Here is an 11,814-nt window from a genome sequence, read left to right as displayed (position 1 = left end):
CCACGGCAGCACAGAATGAAGCCGCAAATCCCAGCTTCCTGCCGCTGCCTCATAAGACAAAAAACAATCCAATGTGACGGCAACATGTTGTCATGTCGTAAGACAACATCTGTATTGCAAACTGTATTGCTGTTACTGTTGTTTTTAGCACAGGCATAACAACGCAACGGCATTACCATAGAAACCAATGCACATTCTGTAAAAATGAAAGAGCGCTTATGGGATATAAATCGGATATGAACAGTTGCAATACGCTGTGTGGACAGTCAGTTATTCAAATCAGATTTCATCCAGATATGCACAAAATCAGATTTGGGCTGACAGTCTGAACGAGGCTTAATTGATTAGTTATGATATTCAGCGGTCATTATATATTTACTACTGTCCATAGCAACACTGTATATAGCTACATTCACACTGCCAGTTTTTGGGATCGAAAACCACATTTACTTACAGGTGTGAGCCTCGAAATGTCCAGTTCACACAGCAACTTACTGTAGCAATTTGAATAACTGTCTGTATGAACGTGCAACGGGAGTCAAGCCCGTATTCCTTACCAGCTTTAATCAGGATAAAATCATATATTAGAAGCTAACATAAGCAGTAGCATTTACAAATAACAGCGTATCTAAGAGTACTGAGACAGCAACAAGCAAAAAACATACCATTCTGAAACTTCCTGTAAGAACCGTGTACTTGCACAGGTTCTGCGCGATCCTCTTTACTAATATTCTCTGGGTCTCATTTGGGCTTAAATTGATAAGTAATATTGACGACGCCATTGTTTACAATACAACACTGGAGCGCATGCCACTGAGGTGAGGGGCGTGACGTTTCTGGACTGCACTAGGTGGTTTAGCGAATCACAACACACTGGGCCAGCAAACCAATATGAGCCCATCCTGTATTTCTGAGGGAAGGGCTTCATAAAACCAGGAAATCATCAGAGTGTTCATATGAGAAGGGACAGAGCAGTGTAGAATAAAGGTAAATTACCTGAAAAATAATGTTATTTTAAAAATAACAATGAAGCATTAACACATTAGACTTCACCCCATAAACACAATCAAGCCTAGAAGCAGTCTACCACCCCTTTAACCCTTTTCTTTATTTAAAGGCTGAAATGTGAGGTTTACCATTTTCTGAAATATTTTGTTTTATTTGAACATTTCGCACATGTTATTAGATAAACTGTTTTCAGTCATGTTGTCATTTAAAATCTGGACATCATTGGTAATGTAATTTTTTTGTGTTTATGCAAACAATAAGTCATTTTATTTGTTGACTGTTGATTTGAAATAGAAAACTTGGTGAAACGATTTATGTGTCACTTTGTGAACATTTCCAGCACATTTGAACAATAACGTGATAATCCTGTGGTTGATTGGAATGATGTTCCAGGATCAACAAGGATGTTGATCCACGAACATGTTGTACTAGGTGAAATCACGCTCACCCATATTTATCGCGCTGAAATCATGCGTTTTAAACCATATGAGTTTAAACTTCTGATATACTGTTTTCTGAGCGCACACATCTGAAGCACACGGACAGAAAGCGGCTGTCACAGCATGTGAGTCCTAAACTAAGTTCTCATTCACACACAAGTTTATGTTAAAAGCACATGAGTTACAAAAACAGTCGGTTATGTCTGTGAAGGTAAACAGCTGGGAAATAAATTGCATGTTTATTTTAGATTTGTGTGGCAGCAGCAATATACAGTAAATAAATCAATAAATCCACTGCTGTCTTGTCTGGTCTGAGGCTGGGACTCTAAGGGTGTACTCACACTAGGCACGGTTGCCTTGAATCGAGCCCGAGCGCGATTATCCCCCCTCCCCACTCCCCCGCTAGCCTGCACTCACACTTGCACTAAACTTTCCGGGCCGGAACACGCTTACGTCATGTGCGAGATAACGGAGAAACCCACTTTCGCTAATATTCTACCTAATAAATTTGTAATTCATGCCGTGCCTTGATTTTCACTTGTTAGTATCAGAGAATTATTACGGAGGCAGTTGACGTTAATGACAGAATTTGCAGCTTTAAATCAAAGACTACAATTCCAATTCATCAATAAGGTGAGAACCAGACCCATTATAAACGTAAATATTCTTGATTGAATTAAATTAATTGAAAAGTGTAGTGTAGTAGTAATAGTATATGTTTGCGTTCGTAATGATGACAGTAGCGCACACAAAATAGTATCTGTTCCGTGCTCCGGTGCTGTTAGCGCTCACACTACATGCATACCATGGCTGAGCCCAACTGAACCGCGCTCTGGCCCACCTCTTCTAACCGGACCAGGGCCGGTGTTCTGACGATTTGTGCTACTCGCTCAGATTGTGCTACCTCCCATTAAAAAGATAGATAGCACAAATCAATAGCGAAAAATGCTACCTATCAGATTGTGCTACCAGCATCTTATTCATGTGGTTTGAGGCTTTTTTTAATGTCCATACCTACCCCTACCCTAAACCTACCCGTCCATACCTACCCTTACCCTAAACTTACCCTTAAAACATGCAAATATATTTTTGGTAGCACAATCCGATAGGTAGCAAGTTTCGTCGGTACACCGGCTAAACGAACCGCGCCCAAGCGCGGCACAGAGCGCTCACACTAGTCAAACGAACCGCGCTTTGGGGGACAAACGCGCTCGGGCACAGTTCAAAACGCCTAGTGCAGGGGTGCCCAAACTCAGTCCTGGAGGGCCGGTGTCCTGCAGAGTTTAGATCCAACTCGTCTCAACACACCTGCCGGGAGGTTTCTAGTATGCCTAGTAAGACCCTGATTAGCTGGTTCAGGTGAGTCTAATTGGGTTGGAGCTAAACTCTGCAGGACACCGGCCCTCCAGGACTGAGTTTGGGCACCCCTGGCCTAGTGTGAGTACACCCTTAATAGACAGAACAGTTAGCATGTTTTGCTCAGACTTTCGCCATGGCATTAGAGCTGGTACACCATTGTCGCTTGCAAAATCAAAATGATGGCGGCGTGTGTGGAAACTTACAGATTAAGGGGTGGTAATATTATAATGAGATCCCTTTGCCACGTCACTAGGGGAGCGAAATCAGATGCGCTAATTTTTTCAGACACTTGCAGAAAAAGGCTTACAAAAACAAAGTCACTGGGTTAATCTTTTTCACGTTTCCTTGGTTGGTAGATGCACCGGGGACCTGATTATAGCACTTAAAACCTGGAAAAGTCAGATTTTCGTGATATGTCACCTTTAAGATCTTTTTTTTCCTTACTTTTCAAATAATATACATGTACATTTTTAAATCATCAGTTTCTCATCAACACATTTATTTATGTTGTGTAATAAGTGTAATAATGGACAGTTCACACTATTCATTATGCTAAAATAAACCCCTTTAGGAGTATACAAGACGCCTTACTTTATGTACTTTTTTGCTATTGCAATCTATCTTAAAATCAAAAATTCATATGTAACCACTAAGAACCATGAATTTGTGCTAAATTCATAAAACAGATCTCTTGATGTTCCTTATGCTTTTGTGAACATCCCAGTCCCATTTAAACTCCCCTTACACTGGAAGAACAGACATAATACAACATTACATATATCATCCCCATGACCACTCATTTCAACATTTACAACTTTTGTGATTGTCTCCTTGATGGCTTTTTCGGTCCCGTTGAGTCATTGATGTGTAGAGATCACACTGGCATGTCTGCACGAGCAGGAATGAGCTCCCTACAGAGAGTTCATGGTCAGGGGCCTTCATCCACTTTTCTTTTTTTTATGTACAGGGAAAACGTTCTGGCTCCTCTGTCCCCTCTTTTAACAAGCTCACGGTTAGTCTTTGGGATTTACCCACCGCAAAGCATTCAGGTTTTCCGTTACCAAAAGGGAACAGTAACCAGATCCATAATTTTTCATTTTACTCTTTGTAAGGCAGCTAAAGAGAAATAAGCTGCTCAAATTCATCATGCCAAATATGTATCAACTGTGGCAAGTCATCTTGTGATTTACGGTAACATGAACAGAGTTCAATTCCAGTTTAGAGGAAAACTGGAATGAGTTAATTCCTAACAGATGTACTAAATGAAAGCCTTGATTAAGGAAAATTAAACCATTAGCATAGAAATGGCCACTGACAACAAGACTATAGCATTGCTATCTTCTGTAAAACTGTCATTAAAATAGGGCAAGACGGGGACTACTTCCCAGCAAAGTCGTGTTCTGTCAAAAATAAAGGGGAAAAAATATGCAATGCAATAAATTTTACAAGAATAAGACATAAGCCTGTACGTGCAAGTGCCTGATTAAACAGGTGGCCTAAAACTTTTAATGTATCATAGCAGCATTGCTAATTATGATTGGCTTAAGTTGACAGTTCTTTTTCTAGCTGTCAGTGAAAAGTGTGTCAGTGTTTTTGAAATAGTTTTAGTCATCTCTCAGAATGTGACATGCCCATCAGGATTTGAGTTTTAGATGGTCCTCAAGTTGAATGAATGCAAACAAAGCGACAAGGAATTAGTTGATGCTAGGCAGCTCTCCAACTAAGGTTTAGGTTCCTCTTAATGCTGTCTTTAACAGATACGATTACACGAGTATGTCTCATGTGTTTGTCTAACTCCACATTTGGCTGAATGCATTTATCCATCTTGACAAGCACATAATGTGGGCACGGCTCGCACGTATGATGAATAAGCGAGAAGACAGAGAAAAGCAGAACTTCTGGAAGTTGAGACAACACTTTCAGCTGTTTTTCTTCTCTCTCTCTCACTGACAATGTACCCACCCCCCAAAGACACTGAAAGATTGTGGTAATCCTTTCAAAATTACATTAGCAACAGCCTTCATCTCTCCCCCTCTCTTTGAGTAGGTGGCATGAATATGAGCCAAATAACTGAAGACAGTGTGGGGCTGAGAACACATCGGTGAAGACACAGCATTCGGGATGTAATTTAAATGTGCGTATACATGAAACATACAGAATGGATGCACCTCAATGGCTTGCTTAGAACGGGGTCCGTATGTGGTCTCAGTTCATTTCAGTATTTCAAATAAATTATTAAATTGGGCCAGTGTCTGTTTGGTACATATTAATTGAATAATCATAAGAATATTTAATCTTAAAGAATAATTGAACAAAGAAATAGTGTTTAGGTGTCAGGTGATTGGGGAATAAAATAAAATAAAATATAAAATAAATAAAAAAAGTTTTGTTAAAATTGTAATAAATATGATAATAATGTTTGTATATTAAATAGGGAAAGATGTGTAAACCAAAAGAGATTTTTGTTTTCAGTGCAATTCAAATGCATGTGCGCATCGTTTTTAACAATAAATATTATTCTAAAGTTGAGTTACAGTTAACTTTGATGGTCCAAAATTATTTATTGAAAAATAATTTTCTATAGAGCTCCTTGAAAACCCCCTTATGCCCCCTGCAAGTTTCCGGCCCCAATTTGAAAACCTGGTACACACCAACTTTTACTTTTGCAACATATTTGTATATTCATATTTTAATACTTAGTGTATTTGTATGGCATTACAGTTAATTTGTTTCTCAAAATGTACAGAACATATTACAAGTGAAAAGGTTTTCCTGAAACCACATCAATCCTGTATCCATCATTGACTTGTTTTCTATCAAACAGGGTCAAGAAACGATACAGCTATTTTGAGGCTGCACAACAATCTGCTGAAGCACAATTATTCATCCATCCCCTCTCGATTTTCCCCAACAATTAAAAAGCTACGTGGAGAAAAGCGAAGGGCTCCCTGTGAGGCACAGTGGGAGGTGTGCTTAGTGCTGTGGCACGCATGTATGGAAAGCTGGACATGGCTCTTAGCCGCCAACTGCGGCAGTTTGGGAGTGTTAACGAGATCTGACTGTCCTCTCAGTGGGCCTGCTCTGTAACAATACATTACCAGAAACATTTTGTATTATTATCAATGCTGAAAACAGTTGAGCTGCTTAATATTTTTGTGGAAACCTTGATGCATTTTTAATTTGAGCTCAGCCAGAGTATAAACTATTGATGCAAAAATTTAGCATAAGGTAAAAAGTATATCTTACACCAGGGGTCGGCAACCAATGGCACGCAGATGGATAATCGCTGGCACGTGACCAATAGAAAAAAAAGCATACCGATGTAAAAATAATTGATATGGCCAATCAAATCAAAGTAGGCGGGGTTTACTGTTCACAGAAGCAGAGCATGAATGAAAGAGAGTGAGGTAAGATGGAAATTTGCAAAATGCTAATCATTTAATAAGTCAACTATTTTACAATAGAAATGTTAAATGACCAACATATATCTAGTGATGCAAATTACTTGACCTTTATGGCCATTTTGAGAGGGAGAGATTAAAGTTGCATGTGTGAATTATCTATGTCTCTCTGCAAACACTGCAAAAACAGCGATTTTACTCCCTCTTTGCTAAGAAATATAATGTAGCGATTCAATATCAAAGCTGTTTTATTAATAAAAGTCGCAGGGTAGAGTTGACAACAAGTTTCTGTGCTCCTGAATGTTTCTGTGTTTGTGCTGCCGATCTGAGTTCTGTGTGTGTGTGTGTGTGTGTGTGTGTGTGTGCGTCAATTGAAGCAGCACATTAATAAAAAACAGTGATTAAACTGAAAAGTTTTAATGCCTTTGGCCTTGTCACACATACAGTTGTGTTCAGTAGGATCACACTGTAAATCTGTTATTCAAAGTCTAATTTAAACATTAAAATAAAGAAACCTTTAGGATTTTGAAAAGTTTAAAAAAACTTATGAAAAAGTGCTTCAGAAATATTTAACATTCTGCACTTTTCTATGATAATCAAATACATATTTTTATCTGAACATTTAAAAATTATTATGCACTGTATAAATATGGGGGGGGGGGCTTAATGGCACAGAAAAATTTAAAATGGCACTTCATGCCCAAAAGGTTGCCGACCCCTGGCTTACACTAATCATGGGATTTAAGTTACAGACATTAACATATGTAGAAATGTTATGAAATATTTCTTGAAATTTCAAAATCTTTCACAATCTTCAAAAGTATTTTGTGACTTCAAAGAATGCACTCTTGAATTTCACATCTCCATCTCCTCTCAGAACTTGGAGATGTTGGTGCTAGAGAGTTTCTAACGCTTACAGGGAAGGCACTAACTGCAGAAAGGGAAAGTACAGTGAATCGCTGCTGTTGCCTCCTGGACTGTCTAAAAATATTCCTTCTAAGCCATCTGACTCCCACTTGAAGCAAAAGTTCATGTCAAAATAAGCAACACACAAAGTATTACGTGGGATAGATAGCCTCTCCCCAGCAATGAGTCTGAAAAATTACAGAGACAGTGAAGCAGCAAAGTGCTTATGTCTGGCCCTCTAAATGGAAGGACTGAGAGAGTGCACTGCTCAGCTGCGCAAAAAACGCTGCCAAGATGTACCGTGGACTTTTAGCGAGCCTTTTTACTTGCGCCGGAGAGAGAAAGAGAGAGAAAGTCAAAGAAAATGTGTGGCGCAGTAAGATGTAGCGACTTCATTTTCAAGCGCTCTTTCCTCTCATCTCTATTTATAAACCGCCTGCTATAACATGCTGGACCCAAAACGATTTAAAAAAAAAAATCCGTTAGAATGAAGTTCATTCATGTGTTCAAGAAAAGACATCTGTGGTATTGAATTCTGCAATTTCACGCCTTTCTGTCCATTGTTATCCAATCTGCCTTTCCAAAAGTCGACATTTACCATTTAAAGAAGTGGCCTATGTAAAATAAATGACGGCAGTCACTCACTTGGTCTGCCAAGTGCTCTTTAAATCATTTTACAGAAACAGAAAATCTGTAAATCTATCACTTAGATGTTGGAATAAAAAAATTATAGGATATAGCTTAAACATATCACGAGCCAAGCCTAACAAAACATAATTTCCTCCAAGTTGACAAAAATGATGATCTGTGCAGTTAGGTACATATAGACAAGACAGACGTTTTATCCTAAGCAATAGTTCGGCCTCTTGTTCTATTGAGACTGACTTTACCCTCAGAGACCCCAATGATCAACATAATAATAGCAGTTAACTAACCTCATAATAATAATAATAATAATAATAATAATAATAATAGTGACTGTGTCTATTTTAGTGAATTTGACCTCACCTGAATTTGACCTCTTGAAATCAATCAAATAGTCAGTAGTTTATCTGTACAGCTTGTGCACCAGTTGGAGTGTCATAAAATGAGTCTTTAAAATTATAAAATATAGAAATTACATATATACTCTATCTTTTTAAAGAAATTAATACTTTTATTTGTCAATGATGAATTACATTGAAATTCAAAATTAGAAGTGACAGTAAAGACATTTATAAAAGATTTCTATTTCAAAAGCACTGTTTTCAAATATTTCTGGAGAATCAAATCAGTGTATTAGAATGACTTCAGATAGATCAAAAGAGTAATCAGATTTGCCATCACACAGTCAGGAATAAAATATATTTTCAAATATTTAAAAAAGAGAAAATTTTTATTTTATTATTATTTTTTAAACAATATTACTGTACTTTTGATCACACAAAATACGAGACTTCGGTAACACTTTACAATAAGGTTCCATTTGTTAATATTAATTAACTACACTAATTAACAAACTATCAATGAAAAATACTTCTAAATCATTTATTAATCTTAGTTAATATTAATTTAACATTTACTAATACATTATTAAAATCAAAAGTTGTATCTATTAGTGTTATTTAATGGACCTGAGCTATCATGAACTAAGAAAGAACAGTTGTATTTTTATTAATTAACATTGGCAAAGATTAATAAATACTGTAACAATGTATTGCTCATTATTAGTTAATGCATTAAATATAGTTAACAAATGGAACCTTAATGTAAACTGTTACCGAGACTTCTTTGATTTTAAAAATGCAATTAATACAGCTAAATGTTAAACAAATATCATTACACATACATACAACACATGCATGTTTAATGAAATGTTAATTGGTCCTTAATTAGTAATTAGATTGCATCAAAGCATGCAATATGATAAGGCTCCTTGTGTTGTTAAATATGCATATTGTTTTGTGGAATCAGCAGTGTTGTTGTACATTCTAATACTGGATGATCAATCTGGCTAAACTGTAAAGCTAGAGACACGAATGTATGATCAGTCTGAATCGTCATGTCAGGTGTAAGGTCTGTGTTAAGTGATTTGCTTTCAGCATGACCGGAAGACAGTGAGAGTGTGTGTGGCCCCTAAATCCACTTCCTCACACGGAGATAATTAGCCACCTTATCAGCATAGGACACCAGAAGCCCTCCACTGGAGTGACAGGTCAGGGAGTCCAAGCAGCTGGGGATTGGGGGAAGATAAGATGAGAAAACGAGTGAGTGAGAGAGAGAGAGAGAGAGAGAGAGAGAAGTAGGGAAGAAGCCTTGTAAGCCCTGTAAGACTGAGGCAGCTTCTCTGGCCTATCAGGTCCACCAGGACCCCTCAGCCCTCATTAGCATAAATTCAAATGACAAATGTGGCCGACGCTGACAGAGACTAATTAATTCACAAAGGGGGGAAATCGCTGGCATTAAACATCAAATCTTCTACTGCCAGAGGACTGAACAAGTGTTAAAGCTCTAGACCAAGACTTTGCTTCTCCTTTTTTTGTTCCGTTTTTTCCCATAATACATTTCAGCGTGGTTTTCTGAGAAGGAGAGACCGAGGGAAAAAAATAACAGAGAACGAGAGACGGTAAAAGCCAAAGTCTATATATGCGGGTAAGGATCTCGAGAGCTGACATGACTGTTGGTATGTACATTGTGGCGCTCATGTGCTGTCATATAGCTGATAAATGTAGTGTGATGACTGAACTGTGCTCAAAACGCACATGACATCTGCACACAATCTTCGCTTTCTTACCCCGTCCTTCTGTGCATTTATCTACAGCATATGCGAACCTCGCTGCCCTCACAGTGAAAGGATAAGGGCACCCCCTTGTGTTTACCATGCTGAGTGCATACATACAATACAAAAATTAACACGCTGTAATGTCTAGATATTTCTGATATAGTTGAAAGACAAGAGTTCACAATATTTTGAGTATTAAATGATGTCTGATAAATATAGATCAAATGTGCACAAGCAGCAAGCATGAATTCAAAATGCTTACATAAAAGTTTTTTTTTTTTTTTAAGGATTATCTGACATAGATAATACATATTAACATGCATACCTAACATGTTAAGGAAATTCAGTCAAATTATAACATTTCAAGATTGTATACCAAGACCTTAATGGTGGGGATATTTTAATTTTTTTTATTTATTTTGTCCCAGAATTGCAGCAAAAAAAAAAAGAAGAAGTCGCAATTCCTTTTCTTTCTTTCTTTTTTTTTTTGTGGCAGAAATGGGCTTCCAAAATCTATTGGTGGTACAGGAAGGATACAAAATCCAAAAAAATATTAGATATTTCTTGTGAAATGATTTCTTGATTGTAGCATTAAAAAACCTTTATTACATATTAAAACACCAACTCACTTATGTAAGGTTTATGTATTACTAATTAATTATACTAATTTATATTATGCATTATATTAGCTTTATTGTTTTAAATGTTAGAACCTCTCTCTATGTATATACATACATACATATATACGTACTGGACTGTATTTTAGCAAAATTACTTATTCACAATTTATTTTTGTATGGGGCAATTTTTTTTTCTTAAGTATAATTTTTAATTAAATTAATTTGTTTTCATGCAAGTTTTGCACTATTTACATCACAGTGTAAATTAAACTGCCAAGATGAATTTACAGTTGTAGATGAATACAAACTGTATTAATCTAAAAATGTTTTCTTTTATACTTTTTGTTTTAGTGCTCATAATGAGCTTAACTGACAGCAACATCTGGATCAGATCAAATCCAGGTGTTCATGGAAAGACAGCGATTAGCTTGTGCTCACGCTCCCGTTGTGCATTTGAGCGCGAGAGCAAGCAAGATGTATAGAAACTAAACCAGGTGCACTACTTATTCTAAGTCTCATAAAATTCCCCATAATTTCCTAACTGCTGCACAAGTGCTCTGAGTACTTTGAAGTCATTCTATGAAAATAATTATAACATACCCTTTCCATGCCAATATGTAGGTTTACCACAATAACATATCGTAATTTGGTAATAAATACTGCAGTATGTATAACACGAACACTGAATGACAATCCTGGGTGCTAAAGAATGGCAGTGACCCACTAATATGCCAGAACAACACCTGCAAAATATATTGTCCTGAGCGAGGAAGGACAACTGTGGTGGACAGTTAAGCCAATTTAAAAGTCTTCACCATAAATGACTTCTAAAGGAAGCTTTGAAACAGCACCACAACTATTATGGTCCCAAAACCTTTTTATTTTCATATGAAACCATTACAGTTTCCACATCCAGTATATGTTACACCCGGTGTTTAACGGTCATAGAATAAGTTTTCGTCAGGCCCATCTTTTATTTTTTATGATATTCCATAGTCTAATGGGCACATATATAGATCTTGCCATGAATTTTGTCTATATGTTTGCTTCCATGGCAATACTCAGTAGTCTGGCTGGCAAGCTATTGTATGGTGCTTTATCATCAGTTGTTAAGGCCAATTTGCAAATCACTTTTCATGCTTATCATACTGGAAAATGATAAAACATGAATAAATCAATGCAACAAGTTTACTAAAAACTTCAGAAACTCTACAAATCTTAAGATTTGTGTTTGGCCCATTTACTTAACATACTCAAAATTATTTTTTAGTACTTCTTAAGATAAACTTAAGATCAACTAAGTGTACTCAACTGTGCTA

The sequence above is a fragment of the Sinocyclocheilus rhinocerous genome, unplaced genomic scaffold (assembly GCF_001515625.1).
Source record: "Sinocyclocheilus rhinocerous isolate Xijiao unplaced genomic scaffold, SAMN03320098_v1.1 scaffold62, whole genome shotgun sequence".
Taxonomy (NCBI): Eukaryota; Metazoa; Chordata; class Actinopteri; order Cypriniformes; family Cyprinidae; genus Sinocyclocheilus; species Sinocyclocheilus rhinocerous.
The sequence above is the reverse complement of the archived record's forward strand: the minus strand, read 5'-3'. Positions refer to the sequence as shown.